Below are 13,050 nucleotides of genomic sequence, written 5' to 3'. Positions count from 1 at the left end.
AGTGAGCTTTGTCTCTTGTTATGGTCTTTATTTTGAAGTCTATTTTGTCAGAAATAACTATTGCTACCCCAGGTTTTTTTTGGTTTCCATTTCAATGAAAGGTTTTGTTCCAACCCCTCACTTCCAATCTGTGTGAATCTTTTGTTCTGAAGTGGGTCTCTTGTAGACAGCAAATATATGTTTTCTTATTCATTCAGCTACCTTATGTCTTTTGATTGGAACATTTAATCCATTTACATTTAAGGTTATTTTTGATATGTACTCATTTAAAGCCATTTTCCCTCTTTATGTGTATGTGCCTTACTACCTATGTTTCTTCTTATAGCAGTCCTTTTAGCATTTCTTGCAATGCTTTTTCAGTGGTACTGAATCCTTTAGCCTTCTTTTGTCTGAGCCGCTCTTTATTTTCCCACCAATTTTGAATCATAGTCTTGCTGGATAGAGCAGTCTTGGTTGCAGGGTCTTGCTTTTCATTAATTTCTGAACTTCATGACAATCCCTTCTTGCCTGCAGTGTTTCTGTTGAGAAATGCACTGATAGCCTTATGAGGGCTCCCTTATAGGTCACTGATTGTCTCTCTCTGTGACCCTTAGGATTCTCTCTTTGTCCTTAATATTTACCATTTTTATTATGATGTGTCTTGGTGTGGGTCTCTTTTGGTTCATTCTTATTGAGACTTTGTACTTCCTAAACTTGTGTAGCTTTTTCTTTCACCAGGCTAGGGAAATTTTCTGTGATTATTTCTTCAACAGGTTCTCTATCCCTTGCTTACTTTCTTCTCCTTCTGGTAACCTAATGATACAAATGTTACATTTCATGGTGTCCCAGAGATTCCTTAAACTATCCTCATTCTTCTTAGTTCTTCTTTTTGTTGCTCTGTGAGGGTGTTTTATTCTACCTTATCTTCCAAATCACGGATTCTATACTCCACTTTGTCCAGCCTACTTTTAATTTCTTCCCGTGTGTTCTTGATGTCAGATATGGTATGCTTTATTTCCAACTGTTTTTTATTTAGAGTTTCTATCTCATTCTTAATTTTGATGTAGCTGTCATTGAGTTCTTTGTACTTCTCACTAAGTTGTTTTTGCACCCTTACAACCATTATTTTGAACTCTGTGTCTGATAAATTGAATGCTTGTATTTTATTTAGTACTTTTTCTGGAGATTTTCCTTTTTCTTTCATTTGAGGCTTGTTTCTTTGTAGCCCCATTTTAGCTGTATCTTTGCTTTTGTTCCTATGTGTAGTATAGAACTACCATGACACCCGGTCTTCATGGGGTGGCCTTATGTAGTAAGTGACCTGTGGGACAAGGTGGTAAAGTCTCCTTGAACTCCTGAGCTGAATGCTTTAGTAATGTCCTTGTGTGGGTTATGTGGATAGCTGATTGTTGTTGGCCCATTTCTAGGGGGGATTGACTTTCACCCCACAGTATTGAGCTTAGAAGAATGAAGCTAGCTGGAGATGGGAGTGCAAATCCAATCTTCCTTTTGAATGGGGTGACTTGGGCCTTCAGACCTCAAAAGGGGAGCTAGCTCTTTGCCTTCCAGCTCAGTGGTGTCCTATCAGAAACCTTGAGGGGAAGCTCTAAGGGGGGCATGCCAGATGCCTGGACTCTGGAATATGTCCCTTTTACCTTGTGTGGCTTCCCCTGCAGTGATGTGTAAGCAGAACTTTGAGGAAGGGAAAAGGCTGCTCCCCTCCACTTGGGGTGTCACCTTCCATTGGGAGGAGATAGAGAGAGCTACTCACTTCCTTATGTCTCTGCAGTGCTCTGCCAAAGGCCTTGTTGGAGTGCTCCAATTGAGTCACACCCAATGTCTAAGCTCTTCTTAACTCCTCATTCCCCCAGTGGATATGAAATTAGCAGGGTGTTGCAAGCAGAATCTGGGGATGCTATTCTAATCCACCTTTTGATTGAGGTGCTGAGGATCCTTATCCCTCAAAAGGAGAAGTATGTGCTCTCCTTTAATCTCCATTCCAGAGCTCTGGAAAGGAAGCTTCTAGGAGGATGCCCCAGATTTCATAGTTCTGATTTGTGACCAGTTTTCCCAGCAAGCCTGCCCCTGCAAGATGCTGTGGGTGGGGTTTGGAGTGATAGCACAAGGCTTCCCTCTCTGCTTGAGGTTGCTCTGGCTCTTGTGGGGGTAGTAGAGAAGTTGTCACCTTGCAGCTCACTGTCAGGGACTCTGGTGAAGGCCTCTGAGGAGGGTAGCAAAGTCCCAGCTCTGGTTTGCACTTTGTTCCTTCTGTGTATTTGAGTTTTGCTTGTGGTGCAGGATGCTTTTGGAATGCAAATCCAGGCTTTGGGAATGCAAATTCAGGTGGCCCCTTTGGGGGGGCGGCACAAGGCCTTAGTACTTGTTAGCTGCTGGCTGTCTAGCTTGGTGGAACCCTAAAGGTAGGGTTGTTAGTGCATGTCTCTCCTTTATTCCACAGCGGCTTGAAGCCTAAAGCCCTGACCAGGTCACCTTCCTTTGGGGATTGCCCCCAACTACCCCGGGGTAGGGGAAGACTGGCTCTTATTCCCCAGCCACTTAGTTCAGTGTTCATCTAAGACTGTCTATAGTTTTTTTTCAGAGGAAAAAGCACTGTTCAGGTCCTTTTTGGGTACAGGCTGCAGTTCTATATGCCAGACTCAATCTTGGCAGGATGATGTCACCCGAATTTGGAGGACAGGGTTAGTGCACTTTCTCCAGCTGGTGCTGTAAGAATAGAAGTACTAGACCCTAGGAGATGGTATTGGGGATGGTGTGGGATGTTGGCTCAAACTAGGACCTCAGAAGCCTACTTTCCCAATCTCTAATGCTATGCCACATCTATCTTCTCATATGGCTTCGACATGCCCTGATTCTCCTTCCTTCCACCAGAGCCCTGGGTAAGTGCCTGAGAGTGATTCCTTGTGCAGTGGCCTTTATGGAGAATGCCCTGGATTCAGGCAGACTCCCTCCCCTTTCCAGTGGGCCAGTTCCTCTCTTATTTTCTGCTGCCAAATGTTATGCAGGCTCTTTCAAATCTTGGTGTTCTGGGCTGGGGGTCCTGGTATGGGATTGAGAACCCTCTTTCTTCTGGATGGGCCTTTGCAGCTGAAATGTTTCTCTGGCTAAAACCTCTGCCTCATGTCTCCACCCCTCTTACCAGTCTCTGCATAGTTTCTTTTTTTCAATCCTTGGATATAATACTCTGTTCAGGTATCTTTCTATTGTTAATTCAAGCTAATTGCTCTAAATTTTAGTTGTGTCTCTGGTTCAGCATCAGGAGCAGGTGTGTATTACTTGCACCTATTCTGCCTCCATCTTCAACCCTCACATTACCTTCTCTTTATTTTTTTAGATTTCACTTTGTTTCTGCTTCTCTTTTTTTCTTCTTGTATCCCTCATTTTTCTCTTTCCTTTTCTCCACCTATTTTTTCTTTCTCTGTTTTTTTAGTTTTAATTTATTTTCCATTTTCTCTTCCTAATCCACATTTTATTCATTATTATTATTATTTTTAAAAATATATCTTTATTGATTTCAGAGAGAGTAAAGGAGAGGGAGAGAGATAGATAGAAGCATCAATAATGAGAGAGTCATTGATTGGCTGCCTCCTGCACTCCCCGACTGGGGATTGAGCTTGCAACTCAGGCATGTGCCTTGACCAGGAATCGAACCCCAATCACTTGGATCCTGGGTCAACCCTCAACCACTGAGCCATGCCTGGCCAGGCTTTATTCATTATTATTACCCTTTTAAATTATTTTTATTTCACATATATATTTTTTCTTCTTTTCTTTTCTTCTTATTTTTCTTTCTTCCTCCACCTTCTTTTTCTTGATATTTTCCTTCATTTCCTCCTTTCTGCTCTAATTCTTTGGATCTCTTAGGTTACAGTATTCTTTTTTATCTCCCTTTCTTCCTCTTCTCTCTTCTTATTCTTTTTGTTGGTGGTGGAGCTGTTTCAGTTCTTGTTATTAGTCTTTTTTCTGTGTGCGTGGTTTCTGGTTAAATCCTGTCTGGTCTTGTCTTCTTCTGTCAACACCTTTATAACAGCTGCCATGACATGGTTGGGGTTGAACCTCATAACCAGCCAGCCTGAGGATTGGACCCAACCATGAAAGGGACAACAATCATGAGTCAATTACAAAAGGAGGGCTCACATAACACATACAAGGGACATTTCTAGAGCACACAGAGCAGACGATCAAGGAGACTACAGCAACAGGCCCCTCAAGGCACACATTACAGAAAGCTATCCCAATGGGACTGGAATTCATAAAAGACATACCTAATAAATAGATACAAACATGAAGAAGCAGCCAAAATAGGAAGACAAAGAAACAGTCCCAAAATGAATGAATAAGATAATTCTCCAAAAGAAGAGATAAATAAAAATTGAGATAAGCAATTTACCAGATACAAAGTTCAGAGTAATGATTACAAAGATACTCAACAACATATAAAAAAACATAGAAACTATGTAAAACAACTAGTTGAAAATGAAGAATGACATAGCAGAAATAAATAAATAATACACTGAAATAAATGAAGAGTAGGTTAGAGGAAGCAAAGAAACAAATCAGAGAATTAGAAGACAGATCACTCAATTAGAATTAGAAAAAGATCACTCAATCAGAGAATCAATAAGAAAAATACCCAAAAAGCAAAAGAGTTTAAGGGAGCATTGGGACAACAAATAATGTTGCAACATCAACATCAGAAAGAGAAAAAATGAGCAAGAAATAAAGAACCTGTTTGAAGAAATAATGGCAGAAAACTTTCATAATCTGATGAAAGAAGAAGTCATACAAGTTCAGGAATCACATAGAGCCCCAAGCAAAAAGGACCAAAAAAGGCCCTCACCAAAATACATCATAATTAAAAGGCCAAAAATTAAAGACAAGGAAAAAATCTTAAAGCCTGCAAAAGAAAATCAATTCGCACATAAGACTGATTTCTCAACAAAAACAATGTATGCCATAAAGAAATGGCATGAAGTACTCAAATGTAATGAAAAGCTAGGATCTGAAAACCAAGACCACTCTATTCACCAAGGCTATCATTCAAAATTGGAGGTGAAATAAAGAGCTTCCCAGACAGAAATGTTAAAGGGACTCCCATAATAATAAGAAATAGACAAAAAGAGGAACATAGACATAAAGAATTAAAATGGCAATAAGTAAATACCTATTAATAATAAGCTTAAATGTAAATGTATCAAATGTTCCAATCAAAAGCCAAGGGTAGCTGAATGGATAAGAAAACATGCACCGTATATATACTGTCTACAAGGGACCCCCTAAACAAAAGACTTAGGATAAAAGTGAAGGGATGGAAAAAGAATTTTCCATGCAAATGCAATTGAAAAACAAAAGCAAGCACAGCAATACTTATATCAGACAAAACAGACTTCAAAACAAGGGTAATAACAAGGGTCAAAGAAGGTCATGACATAATGCTAAAGGAATTGATCCAAAAAGAGGGTATAACCCTGGTAAACATATATGCAGCCAATATAGGAGCATGTAAATATATATTTTTTAAAATTCTGGAGGACTTTTTGGGAGAGATCACCAACAATAAAGTCATAGCAGCAGACTTTAACACACCACTGACATCACTGGATAGATTTTCTAGACAAAAAATCAGCAAAGAAACAATGTTAAATGATACACTTGATAAGATAAATTAAATTGACATTTACAAAACATTTCACCCAAAAGCTGAAGAATATACATTCCTCTCAAGTGTACATAGGACATTCTCAAAGATAAACCACAATATTAAGACACAAACTAATTCTCTACAAGCTCAAGAAGTTTGAAATCATATCAAGCATCTTCTCAGATGACAATGGCATAAAACTAGAAATCAACTACAATAAAAAAAATCTCAAAAATGTTCAGTTGCATGTAAGCTAAAAAGCATGTTATTGAACAATGAATGGGTTACCAATAAAACCAAGGAAGAAATAAAAATCTCCCTGGGAACAAATAAAAATGAACAAGCAACAACCCAAAATTTATGGGACACAGCAAAAGCAGTCCTGAGAGAAAAGTTCATAGCACTACAAACCTACCTCAAGAAACTGGAAAAACCTCTAATAAGCTAGCTAACTCTACAACTAAAAGAACTGGAAAGAGAACAACAAAGCCCAGAGAAAGTAGATGGAAGAAAAAAAATGATCAGAGTGGAAATAAATTACATAGAGACTAAAAACAAAACAAAGATCAGTGAAACCAAGGGCTGGTTCTTTGAAAATATAAACAAGATTCATGAACCTTTAGCCAGACTCATCAAGAAGCAAAGAGAGAGGAGCCAAATAAAATCAGAAATGAAAGAGGCAATATAACAACTGACCCAACAGAAAAACAAAGTATTGTAGGAAAATACTATGCACCACTTATGCTAAAAAATTATACAATCTAGCAAAATGAACAAATTCCTAGAAACATATAATCCTCCAAAACACAAGGAAGATTCAGAAAACCCAAATAGACTGATAATAATTAATTAAATTGAGAAGTAATTAAGAAACTCTCAACAAACAAAAGTTTTGGTCCTGAATGCTTCACAGAACAGTTTGACCAAACATTCAGAGAGTGACTAACACCTATGCTCATCAAATTATTATAAAATTTCAAGTGGAAGAAAGACTTCTAAGCAATTTTTAGAAGGCCAGCATTATCTTAACAAAACAGGTAAAGATACTACAAAAAAAAAAAAAAGAATTACAGGCCAATAAGCCAGATGAAAATTGATGCTATAATCCTCAACAAAATATTAGCAAATCAGATCCAGCAATATATTAAAAAGATCTTACAGCATCATCAAGTGGGATTTATTCTGGAGAGGCAAGGCTGGTACAATATTTGTAAATAAATAAATGTGATATATCACATAAACAAAATGAAAGATAAAAATTACATGATCACATCAATAGGTGCTGAAAAAGCATTAAATAAAATCCAGCCCCCTTTTTTGATAAAAACTCTCAACAATGTGAGAATAGAGAAATCATATGTCTACATAATAAAGGCCTTATATGACAACCCTACAGCCAACATGATACTCAGTGAGCAAAAATTAAATGCATTTTTCCTAAGAACAAGAACAAGACCACGATGTCTGCTTTCACCACACTTATTCAACATAATACTGGAAGTAGTAGCCACAGTGATCAGACAAGAAGAAATAAAAGGCATTCAAAGTGGAAAGAGATAATAAAACTGTCATTATTCACAGATGACATGATATTGTACATAGAAAACCCTAAAGACTCCACTAAGAAAGACCTAGATTTAATAAATGTATTCAGCAAAGTAGCAGGATACAAACTTAACATCCAGAAGTCGATGGCATTTTCATACACCAATAATTAACTCTCAGAAATAGAAAGTAAGAAAACAATCCAATTTTTCATTAAAACAAGAAAATTAAGATACTTAGGAATAAACTTAACCAAAGAGGTAAATGGCCTGTACTTGGAAAACTACAGGACATTGAAAAAGAAGATAAAGGAAAATACAAAGAAGTGGAAGCATATACTGTGTTCATGGATTGGAAGAATTAATACCTTTAAAATTTCTGTACTACCCAAAGCAACCTATAGATTCAACACAATCCTACTGAAAAACAAACAGCATATATCACAGATACTCCAAAAATTTATATGGAACCCAAAAATATCCTGAATAGCTGCAGCAATCTTGAGAAATAAGAACAAAGTTGGAGCAATCACAATGATGTGTTACAAGTTATATCACAAAGTCCATGTAATCAAAACAGCCTGGTACCAGCAAAGGATCAGGCATACAGATCAATGGAACAGAACAGAGAGCCCAGGAATCAACCCAAGCCATTATCCTCAATATTTCATAAGGGCAATTCCAATATGGTGGTAGATTGAATGGAAGCTACACTGACAGTCTCCCAGGACTAGACTGGAATTACAAATAAAATATAGAAAAGCAATCCTGAATAATCATCTGCAACTAAAGACTAGCTGTAGATCACCCTCGTAACCAAGGACCTAAAGTGGAGACAACATAGAGACTGGTAAGAAGTACAGATGCATGAGGGAGTTGGATGAGCTTCTATGCACAACAGCTGAAGGTCTTGAAGGATATCTCAGCTGTGGCGGGTTCCTACTGAGAACTCTAAGGTCTAGACCCCAAGTTGAGCTTCCCAGCTCAGAGCACCAAAATTGAGAAAGGTGTCCACATAACATCTGGCTGTGAGAAACAGCAGGGTTTCTGTCTGCCAGGGAGAGATGCCTGGAAATGCAGGCAACCTCTTTAAGAGCCAATGCACAAAGTTTCATTTGCAGTCACTCACCCTGGGCTCTGGCACAGGGTGGGCAGAGTGTATTGAAGCTGTGTGAGGTGAATCCAGAACTGTTGGCTGAGGGAGTAGAGCTGAGAGGGCAGCCACCTGGATTCCTGTGCTGAGTCATTCCCCCATAGGGCAAAGTACATCTTGCTCAGGCAGACATTTACAATCCAAGTAGCTTTTGTGTGGGTGGGAAGTAATTGCCCCACCCTGTAGAGTTTCTACAGACTGAGGCTTATTAAGTGACTGATAACAACCTTTAGATGCTTTGAGTATTTGCCTGATTTGCTTCTGGACCTCTGGCTAGGAAAAACAGACCTTGATGCACATCTTGGTTCTGTCCAAACACACACTGCCCCAGCAGAGGGAACCACAAGCTGTTGAGTGTGGAAAACTTCAAATATGATACTCAAGGCCAGCCAGAGTGTTGGATATTGGCCTGCACCAGAGACCATCCAAAAAGACAGGAAGTCCTAACAGATCTACCTAACACATAGAAACAAACCCAAATAGTGAGTGAAAATGGGGAGACCAAAAAACAAGCCACAAGTGAAAGAAAAAAAGAATTCTCAAGGAAAAGTGCTAAATGAAATAGAGATAAGCAATCTATCACATATAAAGTTCAGAATACTGAGCATAAGGATGCTCAACAGCATGAGGAAAAAAAATGAAAACTATGAAGGAAATAAAGAATGGCACAGTAGAAATAACCCCCCCCAAAACACTGGATGGAATAAACAGCAGGTTAGGGGAAGCTGAGTATAGGATTAGTAAATTAGGAGACAAGGTAGAAAAAATTACTCAATCAGAAAACCAAAAAGAAAAAATAAATTATAAAACATGAGGACAGTCTAAGGGAGTTGTGTGACTACATAAAATGTTACAATATTAATATCATAGGAATGCCAGAAGATGTAGAAATTAAGCAAGGGTTAGAGAACCTGTTTGAAGAAATAATGGCAAAAACTTCCCTAACCTGGTCAAGGAAAAAGTCACACAAGTTCAGGAGCCACAGAGAGCCCCAAACAAGAAGAACCCAAAGTGGTACATGCCCAGACACATCATAATTAAAATGCCAAAAGTTTAAGACAAAGAGAGAATCTTAAAGGCAGCAAGAGAAAAGCAATCTGTTACTTACAAAGGAGCTTCCATAAGAATGTCAGCTGATTTCTCATCAGAAACTCTGCAGGCTAGAATGGAATGGCATGAAGTGTTCAAGCTGCAGAATATACATTCTCCTCAAGTGCACATGGGATATTCTCAAAGATAGACCACATGTTAAGACATAAAACAGTCTCTACAGGTTCAAGAAGATTGAAATCATATCAAGCATCTTCTCAGACATTTACACCATGGAATACTATGCAGCTGTAGAAAAGAAGGACCCCTTACTCTTTGAGACAGCATAGTGGGAACTGGAGAGTCTTATGCTAAGAGAAATAAGCCACTCAAAAAAAGAAAAGTATCACATGATCTTGTTCATAGGTAGAATCTAATGAATAAATAAGCCAATGAACAAAATAGATCCAGACTCATGGAATAGAGTGACCAATCTTAAAGGGAAAGCAAGGGTGGGTGGGTGGGGAGAGATTAACCTAAGAACTTATATGTATATATGCTTAACCCTTTGTCACAGACTATAGTGTGATGGATGCCTGGGGGAAGGGTTGTAGGGTGGAGGGCGATCAGTAAGGGAAAGAAGGGGACATTTGTAATATTTTCAACAATAAAGATAATTTTTTTTTGACAAAGTAGGCAAGAGCATAGAATGGAGTAAAGAAAGTTTCTTCAAGAAGTGATTTTGGGAAAATTGGACAGCAACATGCAAAAAAAAAAAAAAAAGGGGAAGTAGACTACCAACTTATACCCAATGCACAACAATAAACTCAAAGTGGAAAAAAATCTTAAATATAAGCCATGAAACCATAAATATCTTATAAGAAAACATAAGCAGAAAATCCTCAGACATTTCATATAAAGCAGAATTTTCAGCAATACATAGCCTAGGGCAAGAGAAACAAAGAAATAAATGAACAAATGTGATTACATCACTCTCAAAAGCTTTGCAAGCCAAAGAAATCACTTTTGAAATAAAACGGGAACCCTCTGTATTCAGAACATATTTGCAAATGATACACCTGATAATGGGTTAATTTCCAAAATACATAAAGTATTCATACAACTCAATAAGAGGAAAAAAATTCAATTAAAAAATGGGCAAAGGACCTGAATAGACACTTCTCCCAAGAAGACATACAAATGGACAAGTGACATATGATAAAATGCACAATATCATTAATCATCAGAGAAATGCAAGTTAAAACCAAAATGATGTATCACTTCACACCTACCAGAATGACTATTATCAATAAATTAACAAACAACAAGTGCTGGTGAAGATGTGGAGAAAAAGGACGCCTAGTACATTGCTGGTGGGAATGCAGACTGGTGCAGCCACTCTACGAAATTGTGGAGTTTTTCCCAAAAATACCCCCCACAAAACCTGAGCTGCCATTTCACCCAGTGATCCCACTTCTAGGAATATATCCTAAGAATCCTGAAACACCAATCAGAAAGAATATATGCAACCCTGTATTCACAGCAACATTATTTATAATAGCTAAGATCTGGAAACAGTCCAAATGTTCATCAGTAGCTGAGTAGATAAGAAAGCTATGATACATTTACATAATGGAATATTATGCAGCTGTAATAAAGAAGGATCTTTTACCTTTTGAGAGAGCATGGAGGTACCTGTGTGGGGAGCCGGCGGGACTCCCCCCGGGAGGACCCGCCGGGCGAGGTGCTGCCCAGGGAGAAAGACCCGGGAGGCCCGCTTGCCCTAGTGCCATCAAGAGAGAAATCTCTGAGGCATTGACCCGAGTGGTGGGCAGCGGTGCTAGCACTCGCCCTGCTCCCCCCGCTCCCCCTCCATCCGAGGGACAGGGAACGGTTTGCATTCAGTGTCCCAGCTATCAATTTGCAGAGACCCATGCAACGGTATCAGTGGAAAATGCTTCCCCAGGGAGATGTGGATGAGTTAGTGGCCCCAGGCACAGAGGAGCTGCCTGGGTGAGCTGCAGAGGTGCCCTCCTGCTCCCTGACCCAGTCCTTGAGGCACCAAAGCAACACTAAATTCTAGAAAGGCTAATTAGGAAGCTGGCCCCGGCCGGAAGGGTTAAAGGATAGTTAAGCCACATACCAAGCCAAGGACTCTATCCTCCCCAAAAGTTCCCATTAGAAGCCGAGATAAGGATACTTTCCAAGGCCTGAGCTCCTGCAGGAGGCAGGGTGTTTACTCTGAAAAGGCATTCGTAGGACCTTGGAGTAATTACTTAGTATTGGGCTAAGGGAAGAAATGTGGGGCGGGGTGCTATTCAGCACAATCAACAGTGCCTGTATATATTGAGCGGAGAAAATAAACTCGGGGCTGGCAGCTGGCAACAGGAATGAGCTGCAGCCCTCCCGATCCCATCCTGTCTCTTGTCTTTCTTTTCCAATCCTCACCCCCTCAATCAGGTTCCCGTTCGACTGCCGGCAGGCTCCGGCATACCTGGAGATTATTATGCAAAGCCAGTCAGAGAAAGACAAATATCATATGGTCTCACTTATATGTAGAATCTAATGACAAAATAAATGGATGAATAAAATAGAACCAGGGTCATGGAAACATGGAACTAACTGACTGACAAATCTCTAGGGAAGTGGGGAAGGGTGGAGGGAAGAGATTAACCAAAGAACTTATATGAATATATGCATTGCCCTCAGACACAGACAACAGGATGGTGAAGGCCTAGGGTGGGGCTGGAACTAGATAGAGGGTGGCAATGGAGGGAAAAATGGGGGACATCTCTAATACTCTCAACAATAAAGATAAGTTTTAAAAATAGCCATACTGCTCAAAGCAATCAAATGTGCAATGCAGTTTTTATCAAAACACCAACGGCATTTTTCACAGAACTAGAACAAATAATTTAAAAATGTATATGGAACCAAAAAAGACCCCCTAATAGCCACAGCAATCTTGAAGGGAAAAAAACAAATTTGAATGTATATACCTACCTGCTATCAAACTGTACTATAAGGCAATAGTAAACAAAACTACAGTGTATGAAAACTGACACATAAATCAATGGAATATAATAGAGAGCCCAGAAATAAACCTATACTTTTAATGTCAATTAATATATGACAACGGAGGCAAGAGCATGCAATTGTGTAAAGACAGTTTATTCAATAAATGGTGTTAAGAAAATTGAACAGACACATGCAAAAAAAATGCAATTAGACCACATTCTTATACCACATGCAAAAATACAGTAAGCTGAAAATAAATTACAGACTTAAATGTTAAGACTTAAAACCATAAAATTCCTAGAAGAAAACTTAGTAAACTTTCTGACATTTCTCTTAGCAATATTTTTTCTGACACAACTCATTTGGTATGGGAAACAAAAGGAAAAAATAAACAGATGGAACTACATTAAACTGAAAAGAAAGAAAACATCAACAAAATGAAAAGAACCCACTGAATGGGAAATGCATTTGTCAATGATATATCTGATAAGAGGTTAATATGCAAAATTTAAAAAGAACTTGGGCAACTCAATACCAAAAAAATAAACTTAAAAAGTGAGCAGAGAGTGGGAAAATGGAGGACACCCACAATTATGTCAACATTAAAAAATTTTAATAAAGGTATAACCAAGTAAAAATAACAAAACAAATTAAGAGAGGGGAAAAAA

Source organism: Miniopterus natalensis, chromosome 2 (genome assembly GCF_054644295.1).
Source record: "Miniopterus natalensis isolate mMinNat1 chromosome 2, mMinNat1.hap1, whole genome shotgun sequence".
Taxonomy (NCBI): Eukaryota; Metazoa; Chordata; class Mammalia; order Chiroptera; family Miniopteridae; genus Miniopterus; species Miniopterus natalensis.
This window is presented reverse-complemented; position numbering follows the sequence as displayed.